Source organism: Triticum urartu, chromosome 7A, assembly GCF_056163025.1.
Source record: "Triticum urartu cultivar PI428250 chromosome 7A, HENAU_Tu73, whole genome shotgun sequence".
Lineage (NCBI taxonomy): Eukaryota > Viridiplantae > Streptophyta > Magnoliopsida > Poales > Poaceae > Triticum > Triticum urartu.
In genome coordinates this window covers 330,189,595-330,203,730 of record NC_141879.1, presented here as the reverse complement: position 1 = coordinate 330,203,730, position 14,136 = coordinate 330,189,595, and the positions used below count along the sequence as shown (strand labels likewise).

Below are 14,136 nucleotides of genomic sequence, written 5' to 3'. Positions count from 1 at the left end.
ATTAATTAATCCCATCAGCATCTCTGTTTACTTTCCTTATATCATCCGAACGGATGCTAGATTCGCTAATACAACATAATAGTAGTACATATGGCTTGGCCTCCTCAAAACTATCGATGTTGTACCCACCTAGTGCATCTCTGAAGCGGTCAATGCAGGGGAAATCTTCTGCTAGAAGGTGATGTTGCCTTTGCACTTGTTCCAACAGACATACTATTAGTCAAACAATAAAATTACAAATGAAGTATGTAAAAGATTCAGATAGTCAGCAAATCACAATCAGCTCTTACTGCCACCACTATAAACTTGTAAAATTACTAAAACATAAGTTAAAACTGTAATTTTAAAGCCAGTGGTGGCTTGGCAAGTAATAGCACTATGAAGCTAATTTAGCAGAACCAAGCACCGGACAAAGAACATCTTATATGAGCACATAAACACAAGGCTCCATGTTCACATAAGAAAATAAATTTCAATCTACTGCTAGGTGCTTACATTGAGCTTGCAGCCAGGATAGCAAGAAAAGTTTTCTCAACTCAGAAATAACAATTGACGTTTCCTTTTCCATCTACATGAAAACATAATGTGCATGAAAAGGCAAGTTCAAATCTCTTGAGATATTTAACGGGAAGCAGCAGATGCTAATTACCTATACATATATCTGTTATAGTTTGGCTTGCTAGTAGCAGAGGTAACTAAGCAGCAAGAGTTATTATAGTAACTTCCTTAGCTAGGTGCTTACACACATCTTTGCTAAGTAGTGTAATTGCGAAAATTCAAAATGGCTCGTACTAGCATATGATAGTACTATCTAAGCCGTTGGTCCTCCTCTAGATCGCTGCGTGCAGCTGTATTTAGCATGGTATTGCAGCCGTGAATTATTTATCAAACAGTGCCCCTGTCACCTGTCCACTATCCATTAATGAGGTGGCTCACTTTAGTCCACTACGGTCTCGACTGTCATCCATTTCTCATGGACCGAAGCCCTGTAGCACCTGGTCTGCTTGGCCGTCGCGTGATCCCTCCAGCTTCTATTCAAACCATTACACGCCACATCACAGGCATCCTATTCACGTTCAAATTTTGAAAGTTCAAACTTACTGACTCTCCCACGGCATGCATACCAACCGTGTGGCACTGGCTGCCCCCCTACTTGCTTATGCATTTCAAAATTTGTATTTACCACAACAGATGTAACAGATTTAGTCATCTTATCACCATGATAGTATTTCATTAACGTTCACATCACACGCACAACATGTGCATTCTACAACCACTTTTGGTCCTAATTGCTAGTACAACAGTACACCCTGAACAACTTTTCCCGCTGGCCTGTCGCAGGTGTTCTTCTGATGGCCAGTGACACCACACTTGCTGCAGTTTTGCTTCTTTCCTCTAAACTTTGGGAACGTCTCCTCTCTGCGGGCAAGTTGTTCGTTTGTGGCCTTGAATTTTGCAGATGCTACAGAATCTACTCTTACTCAATCCTTCGTAAGGTGCCTGGCCTCTTGCGTTTGTCGGCCTCCCTGCACTTTTCTTCTTTGACGGCACTCCCAGGCCAACCAAAAGATTGCTATGCCCCGGCAGCACAACATACTCATCCTCGCCAGCCTTGGTTTCTTTTTCATCGACATTGCCTTGCTTCTTGCCACTGACACGATCCTCCTGTCCCAGCCCATTCCTCGCCTGGTCGAAAGGAGCCATCACCTTCATAGCTTTATTGATGAGTCCCATCAGTGTTAAGCTTCCACACTGGCATCTCCCAATCGGATCAACTCTAATGCCTGCACATACATCCGATTATGACGAAAAGTCAGGGGCGTGGCACCAAGCTGATCGCACTGGTAGTGATGCAAGTGCTCTGGCAGTATGTCTCGACCATCGTTGGTCCGCCTTCTCACAATGTGCTTATCCGACACCTTTGTCATGCCAAGGAATCCATCACCTGAAAATGAAGCCAACCACGAAAGAATTAACCAACATCTAGAAACTGCCTTGAAGAAACAAAGTTTTGTGTGAGCCTGGCATGCACGAACCTGAAGTATATGACAAGACACCATGCCTATGTGCTCAAAAAGCCCGCATTCTCACCCAAACTCTGAACCATTACCGGTCATTTTTACTAGGAAAACCACCTAGCTCCACTTCTCATGTCTCTACCGTTTCTTTCTCAATGAAGCTGCACTTACGATTTTAGTTTTCTTCTCTTCATAACTCTCATCTGATTGACGATTAAACTGCAACCGCATGTACTGCCTAACAAACTTATGCATCAGAGAGCCGCAGGGCACATATTTCTTCAGCATATGGTTCACACTCTCACTCCTCTGGGTACTTGTCATCTTCACACAGAAAATTCCCTTGAAATATGACTTTGCCCACTTCTCCCTTATCCCGAAAATCTGCGTCATGTACGAGTGTGCCTTCGGGTCGTACTTCTCCAGTAGCTGAGACCACGCTTCCTCGATCGATCTCGTCCACTGTGAGCATATGGTTTATGACTTTATGAAACTCATGTCTAAATTCATTTTCTATTCCCGTGCAGAACCCCCAAACTTTCTATAGCCTTCAAGATGTGCCACTTAAATCACCGGTGGACTGTATCTGACAGTGTGCTCTTTATCGCCTGTATTTCTTGTCTAAATTCATTTCAGTTCTGCATCCTTACCGAGCAACCACAGACTATCTCTTGCATTTGTCTTCTGCTTGCCTGGATTCAGTCGGCTTTTGCCATACGTTATACCGAAACCAAGTTCCCATGAGTATAGATTGTAGAAGTCGTACGCTTCCGTCAACATGTCAAATGTGGTGCATAACTATGGCTTGACAACCTCTTCTCTATCTCGCTCCGCAAAGCCCCTTTAGATATTTTGAGGGCCCCCATCCTTCCCAGACAGGGTGTTCTTTATGTAGGAATAGTGCCCGCATGAACTCTGCGTGAAAAACAACACACCCACAAAAATCAAACACAAAACATCAGCGAAACCAGTTCCTGATTGTTTTCAGAATTTCCCCCACCCACCATCCTCACCCCATAGACGCCCATGCGGAAATAATGATTGCAAGCATTACGTGTAAAAAACTAGAAAAAAATCATTGGCGGACCAGCGTGCCGATGACGAACATATGCGACAGAAACAAAGCCAGACAACAAACATCCCTCCCTCCCCAAAACCGCCCACACTTGCCTGCTGGTCATGCCTCATGCGTAACGATACAGTAGCACTAATTCAAAATCTTTTCTAATCTCTGTGGTAGCGGGGATCCTAAACAAACCATAGGCACTAGACAAACAAAGCAATCCCGTACTGTCTAATACAGAAGCAATTCATGGGGCGCACCACTCAATTGGCTCAACCCCTTTCCCCCTACATTTTTTTATGGGATGAATCCTCTGGCTGACTGGCTCTGGTGGTAATAGACACAAAGAGCACCACTGATTTTTTGGTTATTTTACACAACATCACCATTACCAGAACAGAACAGCAGGTTGAAAACGAATTACGGGTTAAAACATTCAGAAGAATTTGCTCCCTTGTACCTCTTAATCCAGTCCGGCGACCGTGGAGCCGGCTTGACGGCCGACTCCCCCGACTCCGCTGGGCCATTCTCCATGCTCCCATCGCCGTCGTACTCCACGCCGTTGTTGTGCGGAGCCACAGATGAATCCCGCAGCACATCTCCTCCCCTGCTCCCAACCGCGCTCCCACGCGGCGCCTCTTGGAAGATCAGCAACCTGCACACACGACGAAAAAAGACACGGGGCACCGCCGGGGGGGGGGGGGGGGGGGGGGGGGTCGTCAAGGACCATGGATGAGCTCGCGCGGCCACCACAGAATACAGATGCGTGGGGGAGGGGGCGGGGGACTAGCCCGCACACCGGATCCACAGGGAAATCATCGATCCCTCTGGCCCCCATCGCCCCGCTGGCTACGGTGCCGATGCCGAATCGAATCCTCTCAGTCGCCGCCGAGCCGCTACACATTAAATTCGGAAATTCTGAAATTCAGGGGGGAGGGGATTTGAGGGTACGAGACTGGCCACGCGCAAAAAAAAGAGACTGACTACGTGGCAAAAGGAAAAAATTCTGGACTATAGTCCAGATATACCTCGAGACAAGGACCAGCGGTCCAGGTATAGTCACGGGCGTTACCTGCATGCGGGCCAGGGCACTGTCAGGCATACGGTCGTGTGTCTACGTATAGCCTGCCCCACGACCCACGCTGTACGCTTCACCCGCAAATACTCTATTTTCCACAGCTCGTATATACCAGATATGTCCATCCAATGGTCCAGATAATATGGTAGTATGAGCCATATGCTGCTCTCCGTGTAATTGTACATTTTTGCATAATTTTGCCAAATAGTTTGCCTTTAGTATCATCTCTTTCTTAGATCTTCCATCTATTAATCTCGTCTTCAGTAGATGTTACGTCCATTAACAGACTCTCTACCTAAAGAATGCATCAAATACAGTTATGTACTTAATCAAATTATTGCACGTGCAGGCAGCCTATCAGATGGAACACAACCGCACTGAATGCAAATTGATTACATAGGAGACAAAGGTTGTATTGTCTATCTACCCAAAAATGTACTACTTCGAATCTAGAAAAAACAGTAGAATGTTATCAATACTAATACGTTGTGATTACCAGTTAACATCCAACAACCTCTGTTTGCCATGCCTATCCACCAAGCTTAACATCCATTAGAATTAGTCCCGAGCCCTGCACCAAGCTTAACATCCATTGTAGATATTTCAAGAAATAAATGTCATATTTGAAGCTCCAAATGCTTATTATCATTGGGCTTAAATCTCTGACAATTTGATAACCCTTCGAACCTAATTTTAGATCAAATGGGTACATTAGTCAAACCTTGATGTTCTGTAATCAGACCCTTATGCCCATAACAGAGAGGCTGTCGCAGGTTAAGAAGAGTGCTATGGTGTAGTCATGCAGTGCACCGACGCAAGGGGATGCTCGTTGCCTCTATATGGGAATTACTGCTCGATCGTTCTCTGAAAAAAGATTTTTTTTTATTGGTACCAAGATAGAAACATGGTGTATGCATGTATACAATTTGAAGAACACAATCCAAAGAAAAAAAATAGTATGTTTTATTCCAGAATCAAATACATTAGCTACATGTACACACTGTAACTTTCATGTGCACATTAGGTTTCAGTGAAAACATAGCTCGCACTCAAAGTCCTTAATGCGTAAAAATATGACAAGAATCCATATCAACCTAAAACAACAAAGAAACCATTCTGACACATCGATTCCAAACTTTCTAAGGGGCAACAATCTAAACTCAGAGAAGTATTATAGACTGATCATGCCGGAGAATTGTTGTTCCGCATTAACCAATGAGCAAGGACATAGACAACAAAAAGGGGACTATAGGTCTATACCTAAGGTATCTCAAGATAGAAAACCTCTTACTTGGCAGAGCCCATGGCCATTTTCTCTATTTTAAGCTTCAGGTGGCCCAATATACACGAATAAAATAGTAGCTAGGAGAACCAGTTAAATTGTATTGAAAAAACATACGAAGAAAAGTGGAAGTGATGGAGCGCAGTAGTAGCAGATAATCATTAATGAGATGGAACAATCGTGCACATAGTAATAATCTGTCAAATGCCATGAAGCATCAGAAATTACATGATGTTACAGCAAGAACAACATTTAGTTCTATAGAAAGGTTGAAGTTCACTCAATTGTTTGCACTATATAACTTAGAAATACGTATTGATGATCAAAAGTGCTTCCTGTAAAAAAAATCTCAAAGGTTCTGCACCTCCATGAGCTTCCTTTTGAACACACCAACTCACAAGTTAGTCAGAGGCAGGGAGACATGGCGGATTCCGCCTGATTTTGGGGTGATTCCTATAGAATGTTCCTCGAACTGAAGAATGTTGCAACAGTAAATACAACTATTAAATACTCATGTCTATATGATAACCCAAGCAAGGTGGCGATCAGAGTACGTCGGAAATAGCTTTGTTGTGTTCTTATATATCATGACACAGAAAAGAAGGATATATGATAAAAGAGTGGAGGAAGATAGAAGTAGATCAATAACAAACTACGTAAAATTACCATATGTGCGAGATATTGATGAGCCTCAAATGCTAGCAGTGCCTTGTCGAGCACACATGCTGCAGCTAGGAGGCAGACCATGCTATATGTCTAAATGTTTCATCTGCTCAACGGGCCTATATTTCGCCCACTATTTTGTGAATTTCCTAATGTAGGTAACTAGTCATGGACTTTATCCATTGAATCTCCATCATGTGTGTCAAATTCCTGAACATGAAGTCTGTCTGCTTGTACCTAGCCCCTACAAAATAGCTGGAGAAAGAGACATCTTTCAGTGAAAAATAAACTTTTAGCAGTGTAATTTTCCAGCCATATCAATCCTAGCTTTCAAACTTTCAATGGAGATCAGTCGAGGAGCTACAACTGTGTGTCGGGCTCGAGAGCCAACAGCGCAAACGGCATGCATGTACCGCCAACAACAAGACCAATGATGCCACGCTGGACACTAATGGTTTTAGACCAGCGACGACTAACAATATCAGAGATTCATCATCTTATTAGAGTAACACACTTTCTTGTAGATTTGGCCAAAATTTCGATTTCCCAAACATCCGAATGAGGATAATGATGTAGATATCTTGAAATTCATCCTAGTTGGCCGAATAGTGTCGCTGGAGGAGTAGATTTGAGACTGCCATGTTCCCCGCAAATAACAAATTGTCTGAAACTATAATTAATCCAATAAATAGAAAAGACAAAAATCTCTTGAAAAGAACACTTTCCTTACTTGGATCATTGATACTTAGTGAAGCCATCCACGTAACCTGATTCCGCCAACAAAATCCACATATTAGCAACCCTTTTGGACTGAAGATAGATAACCTAAACTTCTTTATCACACGTACCTTCAACAATTCCTATTTCCTCGCTTCAGCAGCCAATCCCCATCTCGTGCCACACCGACCACTGCAGGTCAGAACCAAAGTAGCCTCCTCCTTTACAGCCGTTCTAAGCAGCAACACCACCAGAATCCTCCCTCCATCCCTCTCTCTCTCTCTCTCTCTCTCTCTCTCTCTCTCTCTTCCACGGCAGAGGCGGGCAGGGGGCAAGCAACGGCTTGTCGAGGTTGGCTGGCCCGGCGTCCTGTTGGGTGAGGTGCTTGGGGCGGCATCCATTGGAGGGGGTGTCGATCCAGTCTTGGATGGGAGACGGAGGTGGTTGGATGATCCTAAATTAGTACCACCTCGTTTATATTATGATTTTGTCTATACAAATCGTAAAAGCTTATTATGACATGAGAAGAAAGCGTATTGTGACAGTGAACCCATGGAGTCAATCTGTGCTTTATTATTAGGGAAATATATATATATATATATATATATATATATATATATATATATATGGCTAGACTATTCTGTTACCCATAACAGAATAATATTCTGTTACTGTCCAGCCCTATATAGGCGCGACGGTGACCAAACCCATCACCTCCCTCCCGATCCCCAACTCCTCCTCCAGCGCGCCGCCCCTTCCTCCCCGCCGACGCGCCGCTCCTCCCTCCCCCACCGCGTGCTGCCCCCTCCCTCCCCGCCGGTGCGCCACCCCCTTCCTCCCCCCGAGCCAGCCCGAACCCAACCCGCCTTCTTCCGCCGGAGGCATCATCGCAGGCGAGCGAGCGACGGCGGCGGCCGGAGCGAGGGAGCCCGCGGTGTCGTGACTGGCCGGCGATGGATCCACCGCCCCCATCCCCTTCCTCACCGGGATCCTTGGCCGGGTCCGTGATCCGCGCCTCCTGTCTCCATCCCTCGCTGGGGCTCCTTCGTCGGGGTCGTGATCCCCGCCAGCAGCTGCCTCCCCGAACCCCATCGCCGAACATCCACCACAAAGCAGTAGCGCCGTCGTCTCACCAAGCTCCTTGCCTACATCAATGGCGCCGCCTCCGAAGAACACGCCAGTACGTCGCCTGCGAGAGGAGGAGGAAGAAGTCAGCTCCAAGAACATGCCACTGGAGGTAATGTTTGTGTTCAGTTCATCAGTTCATTAGTCCTACAATGAAGAAGATTCAGTTTAAAAATTGCACACACTATGATCTGCATACATGTTACACTATCAGATTCATCAGTACTACATGTGTGCTGCATCAGTGACACATGTTCCTATGATGCAGAAGTAGATAGTACATTGCAAAAATGATTGCATCAATTCATTACACCCCTGCCACTTGATGCACAGTTTGGATGTCGAGGTTACTATCAGTACCTCTAATATGCTAGCTTCAGTTCAAGCCAAAAAACATAGACTTATGCATCAGTCCAAGTAGCTACTTGGCTTTATATAAGGTTCAGCTACCACTACAAGTTTGTATGATGTTATTTCTACTAGTGCATGTCGTGTAGTTGCGTCAGTTCGAACTAGTAAAAAAGAATGTTGTTGAAAAAATATACACTTGTTACACAGTAAGTTCAATGATACATAAACTAGGAGTACTTCCAGTGTAGTTGCATAAGTTATAGAAGAAAAAAAGAGAAGACATGCATCAGTTTTATATATATGCATGTCCATACATATCTGAAGTTCAATGTTCAGTTTGCAAGCAGTGCACCAAATGTTTATGCATCAGTTATAGGAAAAAAGATAAAAACTTTCCATAACAGATGAAGTTCAATGTTCAGTTTGCAAGCAGTGCTAAAAATGAGTACATTAGTACATCGGTACTGAACATGTACGTTCATCAGTTCGACTGAAAACTAAACCAGATACAAAATAGAGAACAAAGTTTAATAACGGCCAGTGATGCAAGTTCAACTTGTACATTGCCTTCAGTGCATGACATGTTACCCATAGCATGTATACGAGAAAAATGCAGAAAATATTAATCCCAAAATTGTTGAATCTCATTGCAGAAACATGCAAGGTGGCACACACACCGAGGGTTTGATGAGCCAAGCAGATATGGGGCACCGCCTGGTTGGGTAACACCAGAAATAGCACCTGGATACTTCAACAATACACACAGTTTTCAACCTACACCAGAATCATCAGAAGCACGGACAGGTTCTTCTATGCAGCAAACACCGATATCTCGGAATACAAGCTTTGCCACTGCTGGGTTGCAACAAGGTCAACAATATCCCCAACAACAAATGTTTTCCTTCCCTAGCGCATCTAGAAAGGCGAGGACACACAGGCTTCCACCAGTCGCTCCGTCTACATCAATCATCCGTGCTGCAAAAGCGGTTGCGACGGGAAGACATGCCAAAGAAACATAAACTTTCGCCACTCTAGCAGGATGCAAAGTACAAGATATGAGCCAAATAGACAGGAGCAACCTCACAACGAATCTGAGGGGAGACGGCCGTACAATGAGAGAAGGAGACCTTCGTCAACATTGCTCCCTCCAAGAGATGCATTGTTGCATGTGCCAAGGGTGACACCACCCGTGCCCTTACACCAGGGTGAACAGGAAACACCGGAGGCAGCACATAGCTATACACATGTAAGTATCCACATTCAGAAAAAACATACAAGAACAGTCCATACCATGGTACTGTGACCACCCCATCTAACATTTTCATAGCTGTGTTTTTGTTTGCTCACTGTTGCGTGCGGGCACCTAATATTGAAGCTTACATTCTGCCAAGGCTAGAGATGTGCTTTGAAACTTTCCAAGAAGCAAGGGACTTCTACAACGTCCAAGCAAAGCACGCGGGATTTTCTATCAGGAAAGGCTCCAAGGTTGAGACCAGAGTCTACCTTTATTGCACGTGCTATGGAGTCTATGAATCAAAGGCGTCAGAAGCAAATAGACAGCGGAACAAGACGACAGCCAGGACTAACTACATGGCTAAAATGAGGCTGCAGAGGGAAAACGATGGAACACTTGTCGTAAAAGAGATAGTCTGGGAACACAACCACATGCTACAGCTCACCCCCGAAATGCTTGTCTTCTTGCACTCCCACAAAAACTTTGACAAAACAATCTTGGAGTACGTCAAGTACCTGCAGTTCAAATGCACTGAACACGCGGAAATCATGAGCATACTGGGTGGCGATGACCCCGGTAGCTACTTCCTTGAAATGAATGCCAAAGACCTGATTAACCTGTAAGTACAAACTTGTTCTCCTCCCATAAACCCCCTCCGTCTTTTTTTCCTTTGTCGGTACAAACATATTACGCAACGCATGACCTGACGCCAGTTCAACATGTATTTTTGAATGACTGTTCACTTTTAATATGCATGAAAGCAAAGAATTCAAGGATGGATGATGTGGACGATGTCCTAAATACTGTCAACTTCTTTAGGGAGATGAAAGCTATAAACAGGGAATTCTTCTGTGACATGCAACTCGATGAGTCCGACAGAGTTAAGAACATGTTCTGGGCGAACGCAAGCTGCCGAGGGACCTATCAGGACTTTGGTGACTGCGTAATGTTTGACACCACATATAAGACCAACAAGTACCATATGCCACTTGGGGTGTTTGTAGGTACTAACAACCACTTACAGACTACATTCTTTGGTTTCGCCCTGATAAGAGATAAGGATGTAGATTCATTCAGATGGCTGTTCAAGACATTTTTAAGGTGCATGAGAGGGAAGGCTCCTACATGCATCCTCACAGGTACAAACCGCCAAAACCACCCCCAACCACCAGCCCCATCCAAAAAAAAGGAAAATAACACAGTAAAAATGTTGTGTCAGTTCTATTTTTGTATATATGCACTACCATCTGCTGACCACTCCACGTCTCTTTTCTCATTACCAGACCAGTGCCCGGTAATGGCTTTGGCGATCCCGGATGCTTTCAAAAACATAGTACACAAGTTGTGCCGCTGGCACATTATGAAGAAGTACAGGGAACACCTCGCATACCTGTACAACCTGCACGAATACTTTAAGGATGAATTCACATCAATCCTCAACTGGCCCCTCATGCCAACTGAGTTTGAGGCTGCCTGGAAAAGACTCATGGATAAGTACAACCTCCATGATGATGCCACAATGGCGGGCATGTGGAACGATCGTGAGAGATGGATATCAACATACTTCAAAGAAATTTTCTGCGCCAAAATGACATCCACACAACGAAGTGAGAGCATGAACTATGTGCTCAAGAAGAACTTCGTAAGTGAGACAAAACCTCCACCAGTTTGCCAGCCAGGTAAACTCCTGCGTCAAAACAAGGAGGTAGACAGAGAACCAGTAGACAATGGATAACCGGGTATAGCTCTATCACCTGTCGTAAGACAAACAATAACATGCTTACTAAAGTAGAAATTATTAGTTAGACAACTTTTTGCTGCGGGAAAACTAATAATTTGGTCATCATTCTTGCATGGGCAGAAGGAACAAAACACGCTGACCTTCTATGGGTTTGACACCCAGATGGCAAAGCTTTACTCACGAGCTGTGTACAGCGAGATCAGAAAAAGGCTAAAACTGGGCACACTCTTCACGGCGACAGAGATGGAAGAGCCCACAAAGTACCTCGTGCACTACAACAACCCGCAAAAACTACCTGCGTGGGCTCAGCACGCGTTCCAGGTGGTTGCAGACCCCGTGGGATAAACATATGAGTGCGAGTGCAGGCTATGGGACCACACATGTGAGGACTAAAAAAAGATGTTACATACTCTACTACTTTTTTACAAAGTTTTTGTTTAAATGAAATGACAAAAAACACGCACCTCTTCAAAAAAATGCAGGTATTTTCTACATGCATGTCCTGTGCATGATGCAGACAATTAAGGCTACCAGCATTCGAGAGAAATACATCCTCAGGAGATACACCAAACGCCCGAACATCCGGCCAACATTCAACATAAATGACTTGAGGATAGTAGCGTCAAACTCCCAATACTGCATTGAAAGCTCATTGCTAACGCTGAACATGAGGGTGCACAGAAAAATCTTGAGAAGCCAAGAGCAAATGGCGAGGTCATGGGTCATGGACAAACTTGAACAAGAACTCGACGCCATGCATTCTGCTGAAAACGGAGGTGTCGCGGACAATGAAGCCATTGAGCAGGATATTGCTACAATGTTATCCGAGATGAACCATCTGGGAGCTATCGACCCATTCGACAACGAGGAAGAGGAGCAGCAGCAACCAGAGCTTGCCCATGTGCACACTCAAGAGCACCAACATGCTCACATGGAAGATCATGAGCTTGATGGTGCTATAGGCGAACGACATGACAACAGGACATCCTACCACCAGCAGCAGGAAAGGGTGATTAAACCACCCATATTCTCAAACACAAAGGGGAGGAAGAGTAAGACGCAAGCAGTGAAAGCAGCAAAAGCAACAGCCAAAAAGCCGCCACGCCCCATCAGGCGCGTGGAATTCGGCCCGGACGGAAAACCTCTCGGGATAAGGGCATGCGGATTCTGCAACGTCATGAGCAACCATAATTACCGCACATGCCCACTCCGCACAGATGCCACTGTCAACAAGCAAACGCTGCACAACCAGATTGGAGCTCCCAGGTTTCTACCAATGGAGACGACACATGTAACCGCTACACTTGCCGCAAGTGTGGGGGAACTGACGGACATAATGCCCGCATGTGCAAAGTGGGCAAGGAGGTCAGTGTCGCTGAACAGAAACAGGGCAAAGTACAGAGTTCCAAAAAATCAAAAGAAGAGGATGAAGAAGAAGAGTTTGACGAGAATGACGACCAATCAGACGAAGACAATGAAGATGACAGTGTTGGGGACGAGGAAACTGAAACTGGCGATGAAGCTGCCAAGGCTCAACCAGGAAAGGGCGCCGGCAAGGGACAACATTCGTGGCCAGTTAGGAGGAGCTCAAGACTGAAGAATTCATAGTGGTTATGCTGCTGCGTCAATTGAAAAAAATAAGCTTGTACTCTCAGTTGCCTTGGTACATAATGAGTAACATATCAGAAACACTGTCGTTACCAAAAACTTATTTAGCTTTACCATCGATTTCTCGATCAGTGCTATAGTTAAGATATAATTTGTGATTCGTGCCCGCTGGACAAGTGACATTATTATGTAAACCATTTGATAATCCTTTTGAATGCAGTCACAAATACATTTCAAAAAACTTATCTGGATTATATGTAACGCCAACACTACTGTCGACGAGTAACTCAGCAAAAATATGTTAAGAAAAAATTAAACTCTTATAGTACATCAGTACTGATAATTCTCACTCATCAATACGAAGGCATAGTAACCAAACACACCCGTGAACACCTCAAAAAACATCGTTTGAAAAAAAACAAGATATGTAAAAACAAGCTATGTCTGATTCTGCTAGTCCTAGTTCAGAAAGACCATCAGTACATAAAAATAATTACCTCAAGCAAAATGCAAAATATAATACATCTGCACTGATGAAAATCTAATTTATCTGTAAAAAATACTTTTAGATATTATCTTGATATAAACAAATCCTTTCAAAAAAATTGTTTTAAAAAACATTAGCATGACACACATAGTCTGACTGGTATTTGATAAGTTCAATTACACTTCAATCACCAGCCCAAGTACCCACAACAGAGGAGTACAAAACCTCCATCATCACCACCCCTGAGACGTGCAAGTGGGATAGGCAGCTGATAAGTACAGCTTGACAAGACTACTTAGTGCGTCATTAAAAACCCTTTGTCTTGGACGGTTAGTTCTTCCAGACCACCGCCTACGCCACCCACTGGGCGGTTGCCACAAGGGACTGCAAACGGGGACCCCCACGACCACTACACCCACGCCCCCGACGAACCGTCTCCCACACATCCCCCGTCAACGCACTGCAAAATACCCCATTCTCTTCCATCGCTGCCTCATTCCCAAAAACCACCAGTGCCCCTTCCATCTCCACTGCAGACAAACCACAAACTTCTCTCTCCCAAGCCCACAGACGCCGGAGGAGGGCGATGGCGGAGGAATAGTCCACCAAGCGTCATCATGGCGAGACGTCGAACAAGACCAGCAACCTTGTCGACGTTCACGTCCCCGGCGAGAAGCGCGAGTACACCACAACACTCACAGGGGTTGAGCTCCACGACAAGGAGACGCTGGAGACCGTTTGCACCAGTGAACCAGACAAGGTCGACGAG

The 14,136-nt window shown here is 44.8% G+C and overlaps 1 long non-coding RNA gene across 1 annotated transcript; it reads right to left on the bottom strand.

Moving 5' to 3' along the window:
• Nucleotides 1-180: 180 nt before the first annotated feature.
• On the bottom strand, nucleotides 181-4,024 carry LOC125520041 (uncharacterized). Its single transcript, XR_007288400.2, has 4 exons — nucleotides 3,542-4,024; nucleotides 2,037-2,933; nucleotides 496-1,945; nucleotides 181-195 (listed from the first exon to the last, which is right to left on the bottom strand). It is a non-coding gene; the product is annotated as an uncharacterized LOC125520041 (long non-coding RNA).
• Nucleotides 4,025-14,136: the final 10,112 nt, after the last annotated feature.